Consider the following 22,681-nt stretch of genomic DNA (forward strand, 5'->3'; position numbering starts at 1 on the left):
AGAGAAAGCAGAATGCAAAGGAGGCTGCTGAGAAAAAATAAAACATCCAAAACCGCAACAGTGGTAAGTAAATAAATCACTGTACACTTGTGCATAAAATTAATGTACAGTATACAATGGAGTGCAGCCACTTCTGTTCTTTTTAGATAATTTTCAAATCCTCTAATAAGTTTATGTTTTGAGAGGTTTTTAGACATGGATCAGGTATTGTCTGCTAAAATGTTATTTATGGTTGCTTCATATAGTTCTATGAATTATGAACTTTCTACATGCTTAATACTTTTGAAAGCTGTTAGCCAGACAGTTCCAACACCTTCCTCTTCTCTACATATTTTGTAGATTATTCAGAAACAGGAACTGTGGTATGGAAGTCCTGTTGATTCTAGTATTGTTTGAAAAGGAGGGGAAAAAAATATAAGGTTATATTCAAGTTCCAAATCCACAAAACCCTTTGAAAAAGGGCCTTTAGAGAAAAAGCAGTGCAGAGTTATTTCTGAGGAGCTTGCATTTGTCCTTTTTCATATTCTGATGTTTAAAAATGATAAGCATTTTGAAGGAGAAAGGGAGAACAAAAGCATAATCCAGATTTTTTCTTTCATGTTAATAATAATGCTTATCTCTGCATCTACTGCTGGGGTATGTATTGTTTGGGGACAATTCTGTGCTGATGCAGGATTTCAGTCATAACATGAAATACTGATGCTTATGCAAGCCTCCCCCAAGCTTGTTATTGAAGTTTCATAAAATTCATAAATCCAATAAACATGATTTGAGAATATTACAGCATTTTGCCTTTGCTGTTTTCAACAGGAAATATATTCTAGATTAAAAATTTGCAGGAAACTGAAGTTTGAACAACAGTCATGTATCTCTCTCCTACCCCCAGTCATGCATATAATGGAGTTTAACACAGACTAATTTGTAAAAATGCTGACATATGCATGCAATTTTATAACATAGCATGCTTTCCATCATTTAATATGCATATCTCCCAGGTACATGGATGCTCCATTATGAACACAAGAGTTTATATGTCCCAGACACCAATAACCAGTCATCAGATTGCTGAAAACTGCAAATGTGCCCAAGATAATGCTGCAAGTATTTGGACTGATGCTGCACGAGGAAGTTGGACAGAGAAATACAAAGGAAGGCATTCATCCATTTCCAGATTATTTCATGCTTGACATTACAAAATGCATTTCAACTGTTATGATGATGAACATAAATTAAAAAGATTTATCAGTTTGCTGGTACTGTTTTATTCTGGGGAAAAACCATACAGCTAAAATGTCATGATGCTTAGAAAACATCTTTTCTAACAGATTATGACTAAAGAAACTCCATACTTACTTTATTTTTGTTTAGTAATTGTTTGTTATGTCTTCCAATAACTCTTGATGAATGTTAAGAGCTGTTAGTCAGGGGAACTTAGTGTCTCAAAGCCAAATTTGCTTTCAGAAGATCTTAGATGGGTTGGATACTTACTGGGATAAATACAGAAGGAGCCAGAGGGAATGATGGGTACTTGATATTTCTCCAAGCCTGTGCCATTGCAGGGAGAGGTGGGAAGGAAATAGCCTTGTCTGAGAAACTTCTAGAGTTTTGTTGTTCTCCTTAACCCTATTGTACATCAGAAACCAAAGCACTGTAAATAAAGTCACTCTTCTGTGTAAGTACTTCTTTTGCTGCCATCAAAAAGAATATGAGAAAGATTCAAGCTGTCTGATATTCTTCTAATTTATTACTAGGTGATCATTCATCTGCATTGGTCTTCCTGAAATAGAATTGGTCTCTACTTCTGAAACCGATCTCCCTGGTCCCAGCTCAGTCACTGTCACAGATGACCAAAGTCAATGAAGTGGCAGCAACCAGTAGCAGCTGGAGGAATGTGACCCCCTGAGCTGCTGTTGTTGGCAAGGGGAAATGGAGGTCTTTTCCTGATCTACTATTAGTGCTCTTTCACCACTAGCAACTGATGAGACATCTTGCATCCAGTAAAAGGGACTGAAGGTTTCTTTGGGTAGTTTCTCCTTAAATGAACTTGCACCATCTGTGAACTTACAACAGGCACTGAGTAGCATAGGGGACTACAAACACAAGGAGGTGTATCTTTTTTCCTCAACTAATTCTCTTTTGATACCTCAGGTCTTAGTGTAGGACAGGGTTTAGATGCTTCAGTAGGGCAATCAGTTTCTCTGAAAAGTTTCAGTGTCCAGCATTGTTATTTCAATGAATTCATAGTCAAAGTTATTTTCCTCATGAGTACTTTCTTATTTTTGATTCAGGTAAAAACAAACTCAACTACCTTTGTCTGTGACAGATATCAATAAATCTTTCTTATTTCTGTCTGCTAAAATGGGAAGACGAAGGGAAGAATGTAACATATTTTATCTGAAATCAGCTCTTAATTCAATTAAAGGTTCATCTCAGCCCAAATGAACTTACCGGGCTTTTTGCCACAGACTTTAATAAGGTTAGAATCAGACTCATAACCCACAGTTTCTTATTTCTTCCAGATAACCAATTAAAATATTAAATATCTCAGGGTGAATGCTTCCTTCTCGTCTACCTGTCCCTTGATACCGTGTTATCACTTTTTCTTCTGCTTTCATTAAGTTTTAATTAAGAGTTCCTTTGTGTGTAGGTAAAGGGGGGCTGTTTTATTTTAAAACTTTAGAGAAAAGATTCAGGTTTTGATGGTTTCTAAAAAGGGAAAAATATGAACATGTTTTTTTTCTAGTGGAGGCTTAATCTATCAAATGTGCTTGCCTGAGGATGAATTGGGAAATGAGGTGACGAATAAGGGATACGAGAGCAAGCATGCACTCTCTTCTTTTAATTAAAAAAAAAAAAAGATCATTTGATTAATGAGAATTTGGTTCTCATCAAGGCTCTCCAGAGAAAATAAACCTCCTTTCTATTTCAGAAAACGCCCATTGTGAAAACAAGATTAATACTACTGATAGTTGGTTTCATTTCTGAAGCCTCATTGCATTCATATCCATTCATTCTTTTTAAAGCTATCAGGACAGTGCTTATTATTTTACATCATTGACAACTAAAAGTAATCCCTTTTGATCCAGTTTGTGGCACTGGTTGTGTGCCTGACAATGCAGGTGAAAAGAATGTGATACCAGGGGCTACAGATTCACATATGAGTGTGAAGGAACAGATGTGCGCAAAGCAACACATCTAGAAACATATAGAATGCCAGTATATTCTTATATATAGAAAGAGGATATTTACTTTAGTGGTGGAGAGAAGATAGGAAAGAGAAAGGGAATGATTTGGCTTGATTTTCATTCAGATTTGCTCACTAGAGCAAATGTACTTGTTGGGTTGCATTGTATGTACTGGCTGCTACTTGAACAAATGTATGAGCATAAGGTGATTCATACTATCACAGAATCACAGAATCCCAAGGGTTGGAAGGGACCTCAAAAGATCATCTAGTCCAACCTCCCTGCAAGAGCAGGGTAACCTAGAATACATCACACAGGAACTTGTCCAGCCAGGCCTTGAATATCTCCAATGTAGGAGACTCCACAACCCCCCTGGGCAACCTGTTCCAGTGCTCTGTCACTCTCACAGTAAAGAAGTTTTTCCTGATGTTCACATGGAACCTAGTTTACACCCATTACCCCTTGTCCTGTCACTGGACATCACTGAGAAAAGCCTAGCTCCATCATCCTGACACTCACCCTTTACATATTTGTAAACATTGATGAGGTCACCCCTCAGTCTCCTCTTCTCCAAGCTAAAGAGACCCATGCATACAAACTTTTTTCTGTATTTTGGGAGAGTCCTTAGATTACCAAGTTTATACTTATGCACATGCAAAATAAATCCATTCCTCTGAAAAACTGATGCATTTTTCTGTGCACTTTTAGGATCTGCTTCCTTTATCTCTAAATTAATTATTCTAAATGTTAGCAGCAGGGTTTGGAGCTGCTTTAAGCTAAATATTAGTAGTCAAACAGTATTGCAGAAATGGCTCTGATAAAATATCTGAAGTAAAAGTGAAGGCAAACCCAGTTCTTCTTCAGTTCAAAACTTAGTTTAAATTGATATATTTCACTGGCTCAGTGGTAGGGTAGTGACCTGTCTGCCAACATTACAGTGAATGTTGATCTGTTAATAGTAAATCCTATTGAAATTATGGTAAAATTAAACTGATTATTTATTAAAATCTACAGCATACTTTGGAAAGATATTTATTATAAAGTGCATGCCAACCTACTATTTTTTAGTGAAACAAATAGTAATCAATTACAAAAGGAAATTGCTTCTACTTTTGAGCCATTCTTGTCAGTATGAATAACCAAGCTAAAATAGTAAGTGCTACTAAAAGCAATTTAATGAAGTGTGAACAAAGGATAACACTAGAGCTCTTTTGGAATGGCTGATCTGTCCAGTAGTTTATTAGAAATACAAATTTTAAACAGTGCAAGAACAAACTGTATTTGTTTCAAATTTTTATTATAAATCTGATCATAATACAGATAACTTTTTTATCTGATTTTAATTACACTGTAGCAATTCTCTCAATTTTCTGTCTCTCTGTAAAATGTGCTAATATAACATTTACACTTCATATCTGCAAGTTCTGAAAACTTAAAGCTGTTATTATTTGTAACGTTAATATCTATCTGCCACTTTTCATTGTTTATGAACTGATTGTGCTTTGTTGTGCAAATTGAGAAAACACTATGAGAAACCTTGTATCTTACCTTGTCTGTTTGTTAGTTTAAAAATGCAACCAAAAACCTAATATAGTTAACTTCACTATAATATTTTGATTGATCAAATCAGAGCCTACCCTGAGTTTTTGAAGCGTGCACTGAACAACATGTATTTCTTTGGTTTCTCTTGTTCTTGCTGTTTTCTCGTTAGGATGCTTACGGATTTTGACTGAACTGGTGGGAATTAATATAACTAGGAACTGGAAATGTCCACAGTCAAGGTTTTCTTGTCACTGAAAAAGACCTTGGCTTCACCTTTCAAGATCCAGTGGACAGCAATCTAAAGTGAAATTGTTCTGCTGAATTTGACGGGAACTTAGGTACTCCAGGCTACTGGAAGGACATCTTATTATTAATCCTGCATTTATGAAGACATTGGATTTAGGGCATGATCCAGAGCCCGTTGTAGTCAATGGGAGTCTTTTTCCATTGACTTCAGCGGGGTTTGGATCAGGCCTTTACTTCCTAAAATTAATTGAGTCCCAGCGGAATTCTGCTATAAGCAAGTGGCATCCTTTCCTGAGATCTTAGAAGATGCTGAAGACACCGGTATACTCATACTTTGCTCATGAGTATGGCTATGTATATGGCTCATTTCCCATGGGGAATCCCCAGAGTATCTTAAAAGTAAAACAAAACCTTAAAGTCTAAGCATTGCTGGTCACATTCAAAATAGTTTGTCTAGAAAGCAGGGCTTCATATTCATATCATAAATTGATAAATTATGAGAAATAGTGTAGATAAATTTCTAAGTATGTCTTAGTTCCCAAGGGGAAAGGGAGAATTTAAGTGTAAAACTCCCAGAAGTCTAGCATGTGACTCCTTAAAATCCAGAAATAAAAAGCAGTATCACTAGAGACTTTATTATGTGCAACAATGGCTGTAATGAAAACTAATAGTACCAACACAAAGTTATTGATTTTTCTATTGGAGTGATATTGTCAAAATTTTTATTTCTATAAGAGGGATCTAAATATGCTACAAAATGGAAAGAAATTAAAGGATTTCTTAAAAAAACCCCAAATAATAGGGGGTTACAAAGTTCCTGTTTTGTTGTTGTTGTTTTTCCTGAATCAATTTAAATAATTTTTTTTAAATTAAAGAGCAAGTAGAAGAAATTTAAATCCTTCCCTACCTGTTGAACCTGTGTACTTTCCAAAGAAAAGTTCTATTTCAAGTCATGTAAATGTTTGAAATCCTGAAGGCCTGAAAGCATAGACTGAGCAATGACTTCAAGGCTTTTCACTTCATAGGCTTGATAAGTTACGTGATGTAGGTACATAGACATCTGCAGGACTGTCTCTGTCTGAGATGGCTGCTCAAGATTTCTTTTACAGATAGCAACTTTGTAGCGGAAATCTTACTATGCTCATGCAGTTGTCTGATGAACTGTGCCTCAAAACTACCTCTATTTCTCCACTCATTATGAGAAGAATAAATATGACAACTCAAAACACACATATACATTTGCGCGCATGATTTGCTTCTGTATCCCTTCAGATGCAAACTGAGAACCTTAAAAACCTTGTGATCAAGGCTAACAAAAAGCCTGCAGTCAAGGGTAGAGGTTCAAGAGTGAAGTGTCTCAGAAAGCCTTTTGGCTTCCAGAAATCCTTATTGTAACTTTGACAGCACCTGGACACAGCCAATTGCAAATTCCACAACTCTAAAACAAATTATTTGCAAATGAAAGAAGAGGGAGCCTGAAAGATTTCTGTCAGATGTTCAGAGACATCTCAAGTCCAGACACTCCTGATACCTTCTATTTTTTCTCTTTCCATGTGAGGGTGTTCGTATCTTCCATTTCTGGCTGGCAGCCTAAAGTTTCAGTCAAAAATTGTCATATTTTTAACAGAGAGTTCTGTCCTCCTCTCCTAGGCATAGTAAGATGCACAGAGAGAAATGAAATGTCTCTGAAAAATTTATTTTACCTGGAACTTTTACAGAGACTTATCTGTAGTATGTGCATAATATTTGAGAAATCTAATAATTTCTAATGAAAAAATAGTATTGGGCAGTTGTTGGTGCTTCTGAGGCTGTTCCATCCTCTACAATAATTCCATAAAGGTACAGTCCCCTGTCTGACAGCAACTGAGCTTAAATCAGCAACTGAGCTTAAATGGAAATGGAGTTGCTTGAAAAAATCTTTTCTGGAATGATATAGTGGAACTTCTTAAGAATTCTTGCTTTTGCATCTAATCCAAATTTCTTTTCCCATTACAAATTGAATTCATTAGTCTTGTTAGTTAAGACATATTTTACAGGAAAATTTATAGTCGATGCATTTTAATTTGAATCATTGTTCCACCTGAAAATTTGTTTTCTTAGGAAAATGTTACATTTCTTTTTAGATGACTCTTGTCATAGTTCATGTCTTGCTTGATTGGTGTGACCTTTTTTAACACCATTTATGCAGTTTACAGTGTTGTATAGGTCAAAAATTATCTTTCAACCCTGGAAAGGTACATTATTAAGTTTTGAAAGTTATATTTTGTGGGACAGATTGGTATTACTATAGTTTGTCATGCAACCAAACCATAAATTTATATATGTAAATTGGAAATATGGTCTTGAGATTGACTTTGGGCTACCAGTTTCTGAAAGTTGCACTTATATTGTATAGTTTCTTAATAAATGTTGCACTCACTTGTTCTTTTATAGAGTCTTTTCAGTTTATTATTTTCATATTACTAGTTCTTAGACTTCATGCAGGAACATTAATTAAAACTGTTAATATGTTGGCTGCCTTAATGAATCTTTTTTTCCTCACTTGCAAGAGAATGTTGGTGATATGCCTCTTTATATTCTTGAAAAAGTACTATGATAACACTACTGAAAAGTTTTGGAATTTTTTCGTTCATATTGTGTAAATTACTTCTGTCACCTATGTTATTAGATTTTAATTCAGTAAAGATGAGCTAACAAACTGTGAAGGGTGCATACTATAAACATGTCAACAGCTTTGGCAAGAAAAGTCATACAAGGAAAATGTGTGTGCAAGGATGAATGTGATTTGGAGGATCAGCAGTGTGAGTGACTGGTGTTACAAAAGGACGACTGTATGTAGTTTTATGATGATGAGTTACATCTTCCGCTTGAAAAGGAACCGGCATGTGTGTGATAATTCAAAGTGACCAAATTACAGGGATGTCAATAAACTTCCTTTTGTCTACCTAATTTTTTTTCCTTTTCTTCTTCTTTGACATAACACAGAAATATAAAATGCAAGTGTTCAATCAAGTATGCCACTGTGGTGTGGTAAATTGCATATTATCCCAGCTCAGACAGTGTGTTCTGCAGAAACTTTGTATGTTATCTCTAGAACTTCATGTCATCTACAGACCAACTATGAGTTGCTGCCATCTTATCTTTAAAATCTTTTACATTATGTTAGCTGTGTAGATATCTATGAAATTATCACTGTCTCAAATACATCAGGAATATCTTATTGCTATTTAATTAAGAAAATTAATCAAAGTTATGGGGAACTGAATGTCTATACAGGTTTGTTTTCTCATTGATTAAGGTTTATTTATGATAATAACTCAAAAGCATACAAAAAATAATTCATCCTCTCATATACAAAAAGAAAACAAGTGGGTGCTGATATGAAAGTTAATTACTTAAATAAGTATTACACATAGGGATATTGAGTGAAACATTGTTGGCAAACAGTACTGATTACTTTGTACTGTATCTAATGATTGAAATAAGGCCATAAAACAATCTATTACTGTAGAGAGACATCTTTTTTGAGTACTGGAGAGTAATAATGTTGATTTTGTACAGAAGCAATGCATGTTAAGAAAGAAACCATATCAAGGCCTCTTAAACTAAGATTTTACACACAGAGAGCAAAATAAGCAGTTTGATTCATAGCTGATTGATTGTCTCAGATAGATTTATGTCACTGGAAATTAATTTCATTGCTTAGAGTTGGTATATCCCAGAGTACTAGCATGTAGGAATCTTGTTTTGAGAGCTTGAAAGAAAGTCTCACTTTCCATACTCACCTATGCAAGGAAAAAATTACCGTTCCTTAACAGAGCTGTGGAAATGTGCTACACTCAGACACACACTCAGACATCCTCTTTCACACACATTTGAAATATTTGCTATTCACTGATTTGACGACTCAGTTTCAGTACTTCTGGTGTTTTATTTTTGAGAAATATTTTTGAAAGATTTTCCATGAATTATATGAATAGCAAATAGAGATCTGATTTTGGTATGTGTAAAAATAATATGCAGAAATAGCTTTAGTTTCTTTATCATGCAGTCCCCAAAACACATCTCTGTGATGGTACAGGCTCTAAGATGATCTGTAGAAGATATTTGTTCAGCCTGGCAACATGCACTGTTGGCCCTGTTAAATCTTACCCATGCAAGCTGATCAGAACTACAGTGGATCAACCACTACCTCTATTTTGATAGGCACACAGACCTGTATGTTTCAACAGTTTCACCATGCATAAACCCCGCATCCTTTGCATGGCTGTGGTGGGCCTCTCCTATTACTCCTCTAACTAGTGAAACTCTCCAAATGAAATATTTTACAATTACTTTCTTCCATATCTTTTGTAAATTGTTATCACTTACTTATAAATTCTGGAGCTGAAGTTCTGCATTGTTGTCAACTACTACAAACTGCCAAATGAAGCTGAAAATTATAAATGTCATATAAATATGATGTTGAAGACAATAACTGCAACTATTAATTTAAATTTCAAATTATCTGGTGTTGATATTCAACTATCACATAATCTTCCAGACTAGCACTGAAGGTGATGACATTATTTTTGGTTTTGGCTTTTTTGGGGGTTTTGTTTGTTTGTTTGTTTTTATAGAGAATACCCTGCACTTATATTTTTTTAGGCTATATTAGTTTTGAAACAAAAATTATGAAGAGTAGTTTAGCTTTAGACTGACAGACTAGAATATTTTCATTTCAGTCTGTGTAGCATTAAAATTCTAAACCCTGAGCTTCTAATGTTTAGAGAAGAGAGAGATTTTAAATAAATTACTTTATTTTGAATCCACTTCTACATAACACACTGAAAATACAGAACATAATTTTGTAAGGAAATCTCACAGGTGAACTATCAAACATATTTTGCTTTCTGTCTTTCATAAACTTATCAGGTTAAAAGGACATAAAGTTTTCAACAAGATTCCTTTATTTTTTCAGGTACTCATCTGTTTATGTGTGTGTTCTTCTTAAATTTCATTTTTGTACTTTATGGCACTATCTCTTCCAGGTTTCTGATTTATTTATATTCCAGGAGTAACCCAGAGGAAAAATAACAAGATGGATCTGATATTGCATATTAATTGCCAGAGCTCTAGGAATAAAGCATAGGTGTTTCTATTGTTGCAGGAGATAAAAATGCATCCTTTTGGCTTGTGGAAATGTTGAAAATATTGTACGCTTTCACAGTATGAGATGGTTTCTAATTACTAAGGCCATTGCCTGGAAAACTGTTTTAGTCACTGACAGACTCACATCCTATTTGCATTTAAATGGCTCTCAGATGTACCTAATAGCTTCACAATATGATGTTAGTAGGGACACAATTGTATAGTCCAATTCTATACAGTAGCTTCACTGAAGTAGCCACTAGCCTGCTGTCTGTATAGAAAATGAACATTTCGGATTGGATAAGTGTATGTGGCTGTTGTGTAATGACTAGCTACCTTTTACTTAATTCTTCAGAACAGATTCCCCACACACACACACATGCACACCATAAAAAACCTCTATCTTTAACATGACAGACACTTTCAACTCTTTCATTATAATTTTCCCAGGGCTAATCCAGTATTGAATGCAATGAAGTAAAATGAATTGCTTCCAAGTACTACAGGTACTGTGACAAAAAACCTCATTTTACTTAGAACAAAGAAAAAAAAATCCATTTATTTATGTAAAGCTTTCATCATAGTACTGCCAATGCAGAGTCATTATTGCATTTCATCTAAAATTGACTGAACTTTGGTTCAAATATAAATTCTATTTAGTGCAGATTAACTTCATAGAATAGATTATACAAAAACTGCACTTTGCTTCAAAGGCAACAGCTTTGCTGTGTTGTTTGTGAACCCTGTGTTGGCAAAAATTTATTTGGAGAATGTGTGTTACATAAAAATATAGATATTTGAAAGTTTATCAACAACTGTTTAATCCCCAAACTTGTACACTGCTGATCACTGACATACAGAAACTTTTCTTTGAATATTTTTAAAGAATATGCTTCTGGATTTGACTATTCTGAGATCAACTGGCCAAAGAGAATTTTTTCTGATTTCTCTCATTTAACGAAGGTGATAAGGTGGCTATTAAGAGATTATGTGACTCTATCTCCAGGTACAGCAATTTCATTTGTTTACAAATTTACTGTAAGATTTTTTAAAAGTATTTAATTTTATACTTAGAATTCATAAAAGTAAGAAAAACACTAACTCCTTATAGTTCCATTATGCCAACTAATGGCATGCACTATTAGTTTCTTCAAGCTCTTTCTTTTTAATTTCTGTTTCAGTCATTGACCAAAGTATCTATCTATATTGCTATACCAAGCTTACGTATTGTTGCTGTAGAACAATTGCAATGTCAACAAACAGCAGTGTCGTACTATCATCATCTCAAATCTAATTCATCCACAGGTATTATACATGGGTTTTGTGAACTGTCAGATGAGGTGAGCAAGTACTGATGTTAAAGGAAACATAAGATGGGCTGTTAATTGTTTGCACAAAATATATTGAGTTACTTTTTGCATTTTTTGTAGGTTAAGGATTTAGTCCACAAAAAGAGGAGCTTTTCTGGGACAAAACCTTAGTCTCACTGAAGTCAACGTTAAAAGGTTTACTCAGCAGAACAGGCCACATTTCACCTCTGATATTTACACTCACTGTAAACCAAGTTAGGGACTAAACTAAAAGTTAGTGGCAGCTCTCCTGCATCGCTCTGTTTGAAAGTGATAGAGGCAAAATTCTCCAGGTATGACTGCAGGCAGCTAGGACGGGACTCTTTTTCTGACTGACTGAGCATTAATCATATTCTGGATCAGGAAAACCAGCTGCTAGAATTTCCACCACCCACATTTTTAAAAGAAGTATGTAACTTGCTGAGGCACATTATTATTATATAACTAGTGGCAGTAGTACTACACATGGCAGTTCACATTAAAAAGGATGGAGGCCTGATGACAACTGAGAGTGATAGGAATTTTTTTCTCTGACTTCAGTATGATTCTGGAATGAAATGCTCGCTCTACCTGTAGTTTATCTACATCCTGTTTTGCTCAGTTCCCCTTGCAGTCAGCAGGAAGGCATAGGCCTCTCTAGAGAGTGATTCATTACATCCAAAGTCAAGTGTGAAGTATGTGATGGGTGATTCACCTGAATTATATTCTTCCATGCATTTGGAGGGGAATGAAAAACATGACTAATACAGGGAAGTCAAATATCCAAATCTGTAATGAATCTTTTAAATGGGATCTTCAAAATACCATGTTGAAAATCTTAACATGACTAAATATAGCAGACAAAAATAAGTTTAAATTTAGTTTCAAGACCCACAGCCAAGTTATGCTCAAGTTTTCTAGCTGAGCAGGAGAGAAGGATGAAAACAGTTTTCCTTGTTAATTCTTGTATCCTATATAAGGTGATTCCTACAGTGCAGGCTGTTTTCTCTTCCAGTAGCATTTTTAAAGCCATCTGCATAAACAGAAAATATCAAGGGCAGAACTCCATTGGTGTCTAACAGCCAAACAGGGCAGGCATATGCTCTATATTGCTGGAGGAATATAAAAGCAGGCGTTATCCCTCCCTGCTGTCTGGGAAGTGGACAGATCTAAGAACCTACATAAAAACATTGTTTACTCAACATATTGGTATGACTCGCTTGGTTCTAATAAAAAACTAATCTTGAAATCACTATTGTGATGGCTACCTTTAGGGATATATACTTTTGCAGCAATGCTGCAGTAGAAAATATTTTAAATTGGTCCTGACTTGAATAAATTATCTCAGAATCTGTAAAGGCTACATCTAATTTCAAGTGGTATTGCTATTGTAAAGTGCCCTGCCCAGGGAAAGGAGAAGATAATCTAGTAGGTACTGAATATATATGGTGAGTAAATAGAGAAAAGGAAGGGAACTGTAGACCCCCAGATCCAGGTTCCACATCAGGAAAGTCCAGCAATGCAAGCTTAGTGTCTGCCTTTCATCTGCATGCAACTTTGGCAGGGCTGGGTACTTAGGGGGCATTCAGAGCAGCAAAGCAGATCCTCCCTTGGGAAATTCAAGCAAAGAAAAGTATTCACTGGAGTTGTCCTGCTGAAAAAGAACTGAAATGAAACAATCCTTTCCACATGTTAGACTCGCTTCCTGCTAAAGGCAATGGAGATATCTGAAAATTTGTACAGGAATGTTTGCTTCTCAATTTGGAAGGCTGTAAAGCATATCTGGGAAAACCCTCAAACTTCTCCTGAGAAATCTTTACCAAAACTAAGTCTTGACCTTCATGCTGAATTGCCTAGACAAGAACAGAAATCTACCATCTGGGGGGTGGGGGGGTGGGGGTAGAGTGGTTGGTTGATTGGTTGATTGATTGATTTTGTTTGGTGTTTTTGTGGGGTTTGGTTGGTTGGTTTTTTCCCCAGACAATTAGTTCATTTCACATTATCTGAGCCATTACTTTAATATTTATAAATTTTGGAGAGTTTTGAGTGTTACGTGGTAAGGAGCAGCAACACGCTAAATGTTAACAGAACCTCCATGGTTAGCTTAATTATCACAGAATCATAGAATGGTTAGGGTTGGAAGTGACCTTAAAGATCATTCATTTCCAATCCTCCTTAAGTCAAAGAATAGAAAAAGCAATTTTATCTTTAAAGGTTAAAAGAAATATCAAATTCATGGAAGAGAATGGTTGTTATCTCAGCTTTACTTTCAGCCTTTTTAATGACTAACAAAATGAAAGCTGAAGTTCGTATCTTCCTCATTGTGGTCTACAAAAGCATACTTTTGATAATTTTATATAAATTTATCTCTCCACAGAAAAAAATATTACAGAATAGTAGCATAGATTGTGATGAAAAGAACCAATACATACGAAACATTTTTGAGATGTCAAATGTCTTTGAAATAATGTGACTGTAGCAGGCACAGATTTATAGATCACTAAGTACTGTGTGATATTTTGCCTCTTATCCATAGCAGAAAATGTAAGGAACTGAAAATCTTGATAAAGTAACTAGATAAAGAGCTGATTTGCAATTTAAAAACAGTAAAAAAATGAGTCGTTGGCACTACTTGGCATTGATATTAAATTAAACCAAGGAAATGCATTACAGTCAGTATTTCTGAATATGACTATTGAAGAAGTGGTACAATCACCATGAAAATTCTCAAACTGGACTAAATTTAAGGTGTTTGAAAAAGTTTTTGGCTAGGCTTATGTTTTAGTTGACGTACACAGACATAACAGAGTCAAGAGTTTGTATCCCAGCAGGGCAAGAGTAATATACTTGAAGAGCGCAATATACCAAAATTTGCGATACTCTGGTGAAAGTGGGATAAGCAGGGAAAGCTATGTCCCAGTTAGGGAAGACCTATGAATGACATGAATTACAATCAAGGAAGGAAAAAATAAGTCCTTGGTACAAGACTGTACCAAGCGTGTACCATGACTGAAGTGATTTCTAAGGCTGTGACTCTGCCACCTGGGTCACAGCACTGTATAGCAAAGCAACTATTTTGTTGAAGAGCAAAATATCAGGAGTTGAGCAATTACTGTTGGGGTTGAGAGCAGCAGCAATAGATCTTGGCTGCTGTCCCATACTCTTCTGAGCAGCAAGCTTGGATCTCCAGGGCTTTTACTATTCTTCAGCCCCTTTCATGCTCAGCCTCTCACTTTTAAGGCAGGAAAATTCAGTTCTGCCTTTATAAACTTCATTGCCACTTACTTTCCTAGAAAGAGACAGGGGCAAATTGTGAGAGCAACAAAGGCATTTTGAGATAGCCAAATCCATTGAGCATTTGTAAAAATTTACTAAATAGCAAGCTTACTGCCATGTCTGCTCTCTATAAATTAGGTTTTTTTGGTTTAAAATGTATTTGCCTGGTATGCCATTCTTCTACATTTCTTTGCTAATAAAATGTCTGTCATTGTTTAATCCTTTAATCTCAAGCATATATATATAAAAAAAAATACCCAGTAGACATATTTTTCTGTTTTGAATCAAGTTAGTAGTGCAGTGTTATCATCTGAAACTATTAATTTATTTTTTATTATGTCAGCCTACTTGAATTTGGTTTTTTATTCATTTCAATAGGTTTTTCCTATTTATCAGCCAGTGTTTTGTAAATTTTGGCAATTTTTGCTAACCAGTGGAACAATATCATGTTTTTCTATACTGAAGAAAGAACTGTGTCACTATATGAAGTATAAAAGGGTATGACTGGTGTGTAAATTAAACGGCAGCAGACCACAGGCTAATCCATTTATTCATTCAAGTACCATTTTCTTTTGGACTTGTTTTGCATCAAAAGCAATTGCTACTGTCTTATATAATTGAAAGAATAAATCTTTCTGCTTTATAACATTATTCACTAAATCCAAAACCTCTTTCAAAGCTGAAGAATGATTTCACTTGTTTTAAGGAGTCTCTTCTCAGCAGAATTTAATATGGATGTATGTGCATAGTTACAGAATTTCTTTGTTGTCATTGTCACAGTTACTGCTCCAGTGAGATACATGTCTGGGTACAGTTCTGTGGTCTGGAGAGAAGACCAAGAAAACTCTGTGCATATCTAGTAACTCTGAATTTATGTAAAGTCCTTTCAGTATGATTTTAAAAAACTTATTGAACACAGTGAACACACCAAAAGTGCTATTCTGAATTCATTTACACATAACAAATTGCATCTGTGTAAAACTGGAATTTAAAAAATCATCCACAGATATCAACTAAATAAATGGCTTGAGATCTGGAACATCATGAGCAAACTTTTTGTGATATAAAGCAACAATTCCTGAAAGGAATCCACATGCTCGAATTAAAACAAACATAGAATCCAGGTAATAGAATCCTGGCAGGTTGGCTTCCTTTAAGATTAGGTATTTGTTTTCTTTTTGATATTATGTGGTCATGCTAGAGTAATCAAAAACTGCAAGGAGTTAATACAGTGTGTTTATTGTCATCTTGATGGAAATATTTTATGAGACATCTGTGCATCAATAAACCTCCCTGTTGTCAATCATTTGAAGCTGTCGTCTTCGTGACAGTAACATGCAACACTGAACTACGTTATTAAAACCCATTTTAATACTTGTCTTGTTATGCCTCCCACCAAGGATTTTAAGATAGCTCTTGCCATCTGAAAGGAAACGTTTTTTTAGTGGCAGAATTACCAAGGATATTACAGGGCTCCCTGGGATGCTTTCAAGGAAATGTCAATTTGATCAATACTGAAGGATTTCAGAGCTCTATAAAAATAAAGCAAAGCAGGATAAAGCACACATCACATGAAATAGGAAAAGCTGAAGTTTCAAGAACAGTTCTCTTGAGATATATATCTTCATATGTGTAAATTTACAGGCTAAATGCAGGAAATGTGTGATGTAGATTAAATCAGATAAATTTATGTGCACTAAGACTGTCATAAACCTCTTAACATGCTACTCCGAGATGAATGAATTCAAGCACCACATGTAAATAAATCTAGTACTACCATCATTGACCTAATTTATTCGTTTATACTCATACATGCAAACAAGATTGAAACCGAAAACAAAACCAAGGCAAATATTATATAAGGAATCAAAAAGACAGCTTAGACAACACACATTCTGGATGACTAAAATTCTGTGGGATGACCTCACAATTTTTTTCTGACAATTTTGTAGTAATTTTGGTCTAAATTGACTCAAACATGTAGTTTCCACCTATTATTGACCAAAGTTCAGTGTAGGTGTTGAGAAGTATCTGAGAAGGTCTGGGCCAGTACCTGGCCCAGAAGTTACCATAGTTCTAGTTAACTGGAATATAATTCATCATGGTGAGAAATACAACAGGACACTGAATTAAAGCCCGTGATGATTCATAACTTGCATGTTTTCAACGAAATCCGAAAAGTCTTTGAAAAATAACTTGCCTTAGTAAGTGTTTTCCTGTTTTATTATTTAAAATTAGTGAAGACAAAAAGCACCTAGTTATGTTCTAGATGAACCAACAAAACTATCAAAGGTTCCTCTCCCAAAAGCTCAAACATTAATAGACAATATTAAAAAAGTTTTAATAAGGTTTAACAACCTTAAAAAGGTTATTCTCTGTCAAAAACCCACTTTTTTCTGTTTTCTTAAACCATTCAGGATGACAAAGGACTTTTCACAGAAAATAAAAGCAATGACATACAATCTAGAAGAAGGAAAACAATTATTAATGAAAATACGCTAGACAAACTTCTTACATCATAGTGTTTATAATCCAAGGATTTTAAAATCCGTATTTTACAGAAGGAATATAATGTTAAATTTTAAAATGAGAGAACTAATACTGATCCACTCCTTTGTAATCTAATATTGTTTGTCAAGGGGAGCTGTAATATGGATTGGCTAGGCTGTTAGTCATATGGCACGCCCCAGTACATAAGCACATACAGGACCAAGACCTATATAACTAATCTCATTGCAGCATCATATGTCAAGCAAAAAATGAAGAACTGCTATTTAGAATTTTCTGGACACCTCTGCAAAAAAAATCTTTAATTTGTCACAAGAGTCTCTTCTAAAGATATAGATATATATATATATATACTCATGCTGACATTTTCATACCACCTCTCAGGTTGTGAGAAGTGTGACACTTCTGTACAAGACATAATTATTTCCCCTAAGATTGAAGAGTTTTAATGGAATGGATCTGTCAGCCTGTGTGTGCTTTAGATATGAAATGCCTTCTCCCATCATCCCGTGGGCCAGTGCAGTGCGTTTGCATTTGCCTGGCAAAAGGTTTGTTAAAACTACTGTTGCCTTATCTTTTGGGAACAGCTGGCTCATAAAAGTTGCATATTGAATTGCTTGAGCTCATTCATATTTCAGAACATATTTATATCTGCCAGTGAGCAGTTTTATAACATCCCTCTTATATTTTACATCAACAGTATTAACTACAACTTATGTTGTTCATTTGCTATTAAAAGCAACAGATGGTACACTAAGTTGTTTCTTCTTCAACATAAAGCATGCACTCAGTTGGCATTAAAACTTGTTTCTGCTCTGAAAAGGGACTTCTGTGAAATATACTTTGTGGATTCCACATTTATTGTTTCTCAATGGTTCTTGGATGAAATAGTCTGTTCTTTAGAAGTTATAAACTGGGTTTTTCAACTGCTTACAAGTTCGGGTGGTTTGTGAAAATAAAGCTGGTTTTAATGCTACCAGAATCCACAAAGGAAAAAGGCTTTGCAATGATGATTTGATCTTAAAGGTCTTTTCCAACCCAGCTGATTCTATGAATCTATGATTTAGGTACCAGTTTTGTTCATATAATACATGTAATACAGTCAGGTACAAATTCTAGCTCAATTCTCAGATCTACTAGCCTTACCAAAAAGGAGGACCAAAATATGTAAACCAGAAAACTACTAACCCTTCTCTTAAACCAACCAGATAAACTCTTGAATTATTTCTGTCAGCTTAATGGAGTCCACATCAGCCTGCAGCTAGCGCTTGCTTAGGAAGCATCTAATACTTAGGCAGATCATGTGTCTTTGGCTGATCTGGCAGATGAAGTTTCCTTGCTGCCCAGACAGCACAAATTTTTATGAAAAACTCTGGTCACCCATGGCCACCTGTGTCAAGGCTATTTTCTAAAGTTTCTGTTTTGATTGCACAGCTTTGATTAATCTTTTCATGTAAAGTAACAGGAGTTGCTTCCCTCAAATGACAGTATAGAAGCAGTGAGGGCACAAAGAATGCGAGAGGCAATGGATACTTTACTGCTGTAAGAACCTATCTATCTCACTGGTTTGCTCCACTTGTGAAACAGACAAGCCGACCACAGATATGTACAAAATTGCTGAAAAAAATACTTGTTCATCCGATTTTTTAATTGATGCTTTTAATTTTATTTGTACTCTGACAAACCAGTATTAAGAAATTCTTTCCTCTCTGTTGGGATGCAACACTGCAAAAACTTTCCTAGTTAGTTGTCCTGTGTAAAACTTAAAAACACAGGGAGAGATTCATTCTACCATCTTTAAAACAACCAGTACGCATGTTCTGCCTTCCAAACAGCAGCATAAGAGAGACAAATAAAGACTTCTCTAACCATGGTTCAGGAAACTGTCATACAGCATTTGGTGTTTTGCAAAGGATAACAGAGACACCTAATGGCAAAGAAAGAAAACAAAACCTTCCTGTTAGGGAAATTCCTGGTAACGTGAAATATGTGTGAAAAAATTTCTTTTTGATATTATAGTCTGGTTGTAATATAGATGGATACAGAAAGAATATGAATTTATGCATTTGACAATAGTTGCGGATAGCTTTTAACTGATTATTTCTTTGGTTCAGGGTACTCACCTCCAAATAATACTTATTTAAAAATTTTTTTTGGTCTTCTATGCAAATATTATTGCAAAAATGAATTTCTTTTTTCTTTTAAAAAAGAAAATATTTTTCAATCTATTTAAAAATGCCATTCAATCCAAATATACTGCTTTGTCAAAACTACAACTGCACTGAATTGGATTTTTTATACAAGCTCAAATAGTTATGAAGATATGAAGGGACTTGTTCTGAGGATTTTCTTACAGAGAAAAGTAAACGTGTGAAAAGGCAACACCTGTCTCCTCCTCCTTCTTCCTAAACCTGTGGTGGAAGTGAAAATCACATGACAACTGACAATCAGGTTCCACTTGTTCATTAGCAGGCAAAGATCAACTTCAAACAAGCATTTGAAATTCACATGTAAACCACATACAGACAGTACATGAAACTCAATGCATTTAGAGTAGCTGCCTCTAAGCAAATGTTACTCTGCTGGCATCAACAGAGAGCTCACCAAAATCACAGTGATACGTGGAGGTGAGATGTTGAAATAATGTGGTTTCTGGGTATAACAGGGAGAATAGAAAAGGATGAAGACTATCAGTCTACAACCTTTAAAAAAATCCTGTGGAGTTACAGACTTGCATAAAACATGCTGAACTCTATAAGAGGAAAAAATTTCATAGACAGTCTTCAATGTATTTAAGATACTAGGCTGCACAAGAGAAATAAAACACGGGGTTGGCTGCTTCTGTTTCTCCTATTGATCAACAAAAGAACAAGGGTGAGTGTGAGGTCTTATCCTCTGTGCTCAAACATCAGCGAGAGCAAAGAGTTGGAAATTAGCAGATTATTGCAAAGTACTCATGCCAGCAATGAAAGAAAAGTGGTACTCTTTTCTGTTCATCTCTTTGCCCCGGAAATGTCTGGACATTCCTTAATTAGGCTGGATTGTAGGGTTGTGATACAGGCTGAAGTGAAAGTGCCAGCCTCAGTTATAAAATCTTCTAAGACATCCATAAAACTGTGTAGTTATGCTATAATTCTCTGCTAGATTTCTTTGCTAGACTAATTGTTGTAGCATGCTACTGACCATGCTTATTAGACTGGTTTGAGAAATGATCAGGTTTTGTGACTCATTTAAGGAAGTGTTTAAAAGGTTGTTAATTTCAAAAGGCTTCAGAATCTTTACCTTTTTTTTTTCAATCACCTTTCTACAGACAATCTTCTACTTAAAAATATTCAGTGTTAACTGGCTATGTTTCCCTACTCTATCCTAGCCACATAAAAAGAGAGAGAAGGAAGTCTAAAGAAAATAAAGGATCACATTTCCTTCAGTAGTAAAAGTCAAAAAAGCCTCACTCACACATAAATCAAAATTATGTATGGAAATTAAAAAATCAATTTTCTTCCTCATTGAGCAACTCCTGTTCAAAATGGTATTTCTAAACTTTTCCTGGGTTTTCTCATCCATACTAATCCCTGTATTATTTTTTCATATAAACACTCTGTGTCATGTAAGTGCCTTTTTGCCTCTTTTTTAATTTTAGTGTCAGCAGATACAAACCTGTTTTGTCTGACATAAAGAAAAGTGAGCTCTTCACCCAACATGTATTTATAAAAACAAAGGGGCGTAACATAGAAAATACCTTTCGATTTTTAAATGTCATAGCCCTTTAAAGATAATTTTCTTTATCATGAAATTTACTAGCAAAAAATACATTCATAGTGAGGCAACTCATGGGTTGATGTGCTTTTTATACCTCTCTCCTTAGAAGAGAGAGAGACAGTAGACAAATCTACCCCAGTCTAAAGCTCTGTGCTTGTTTTGACCGGGAGCTTTCTCAAGTCTTAAAATGCCTCCTCCTTATAATGAGCTTCAAATGTCCAGTTTACCAATATAAATTTTTAATCTAAGTTATACAAAGTTTTCAAGTGCTATGGTGTCGTCATGTGGAAACACTTGTGCCAAGAAGCAACAAGTGTTTCAAATAAAAATTTGAACAGGGAACCTTGCCTGTACAAACCCTAAAAATTACTTGGTTTCAGACTTAGTAATCTGTATGCAGTAAACCCACTGGAGCCCAGACGTGTCTACTGACTTAATCCTAACCTTGTCTCTAGCTTTAATCACAGCCATGCAGCCCCTGCCAGACCAACACAAAGCTAGCTGGCCCTACAGATGCTTGCATCAAATTTATACGAGTGCTCACCCTATAAATAGCTACAGCTCCAAATTTTCAGATGACTGGAACAGTCTTCATATACCCAATGCCAATTCCAGAAAGCAAAACAATTAAACCAGGTTTTCCCAATAGCCTGTTTGATGTCTCTTGGAAGCAGTAGTCAAAGCTGTGGTTCACTAGGCTCTGACAGTCCAAGCAAATGAGCCATCCTTGGCAGACTCAGCATGAATTAGGAAAGGTATTAACTGTGGGAGTGTGTTCAAAGCTGGCCACCGTTGGTAGCCCCAGACACCACCACTGGACCAAGCTTTCCAACCCTTCATGGTTGCAGCACTAATTCTGAACTGTTCAGTCTCTCTATACACAACCCTTGACTTAGTTTTCAGTCCTTCGCTAACCTGAACAATGCTCTCAACCCTAATCTTAGCTTTAAATACACCCAGGAGAATCTGCTCCAGTAATTTTTTTGCTGAACTCAGAGCTAATTTTAAGTTTTTCCTAGTAAGTACCAGTCTCACAACAAACATATATGCCCTACTTTCAAATATTTGCATTAGCTTTTTTTTTTTTTTCTAGATCTGTCAGCTTGATGAAAGGTCACTTTATACAGAGGTCTACAAAAATGAATGACAAGTTTAACTTTCTTTATTATGTATTATTTATACAAGAGAAAAACAAGTGTTTTCTCTTGCACATCTTGTATGTGTGGATTGTTATATTTTCAGTCCTTACATTTTGTATGCTCAAAACTAAGTTTGGTAGCTAAATTATGACATGACAGACCAGAGTTTCATTTCTAAATGATTATGGCAACTGCAGCTGAGATCTGCATTCAGCATAAACAAAAAATGTGAAATAGAAAGGAAAAGTAAACATGATGACCATTATATTACATTTTTCCTTACCAGTTGAAGCAAAATAAACATCCATATTAATTGGCAGGGGGAAGACTTGAGCACAGGTGACAGACATTGGAAAACAATATTACCTACATTTACACTGAAAGTCTTAGTTGACATTTCCAGAATTGTCCTCCTCAATTTAATTGACTGTAAAGACCATACACTGCATGAAGAGACCTGAAAACTAATTTTTGGAGGCAATTTCAGACCAGTGCCACAGTAATCAGCAGTGCGGAACAGATAAAAGCTTTCCAGACTAAAGAAAGTTGGTGTAAATATAAAATTAAT

This window comes from Psittacula echo (genome assembly GCF_963264785.1).
Source record: "Psittacula echo genome assembly, chromosome: 2".
NCBI lineage: Eukaryota > Metazoa > Chordata > Aves > Psittaciformes > Psittacidae > Psittacula > Psittacula echo.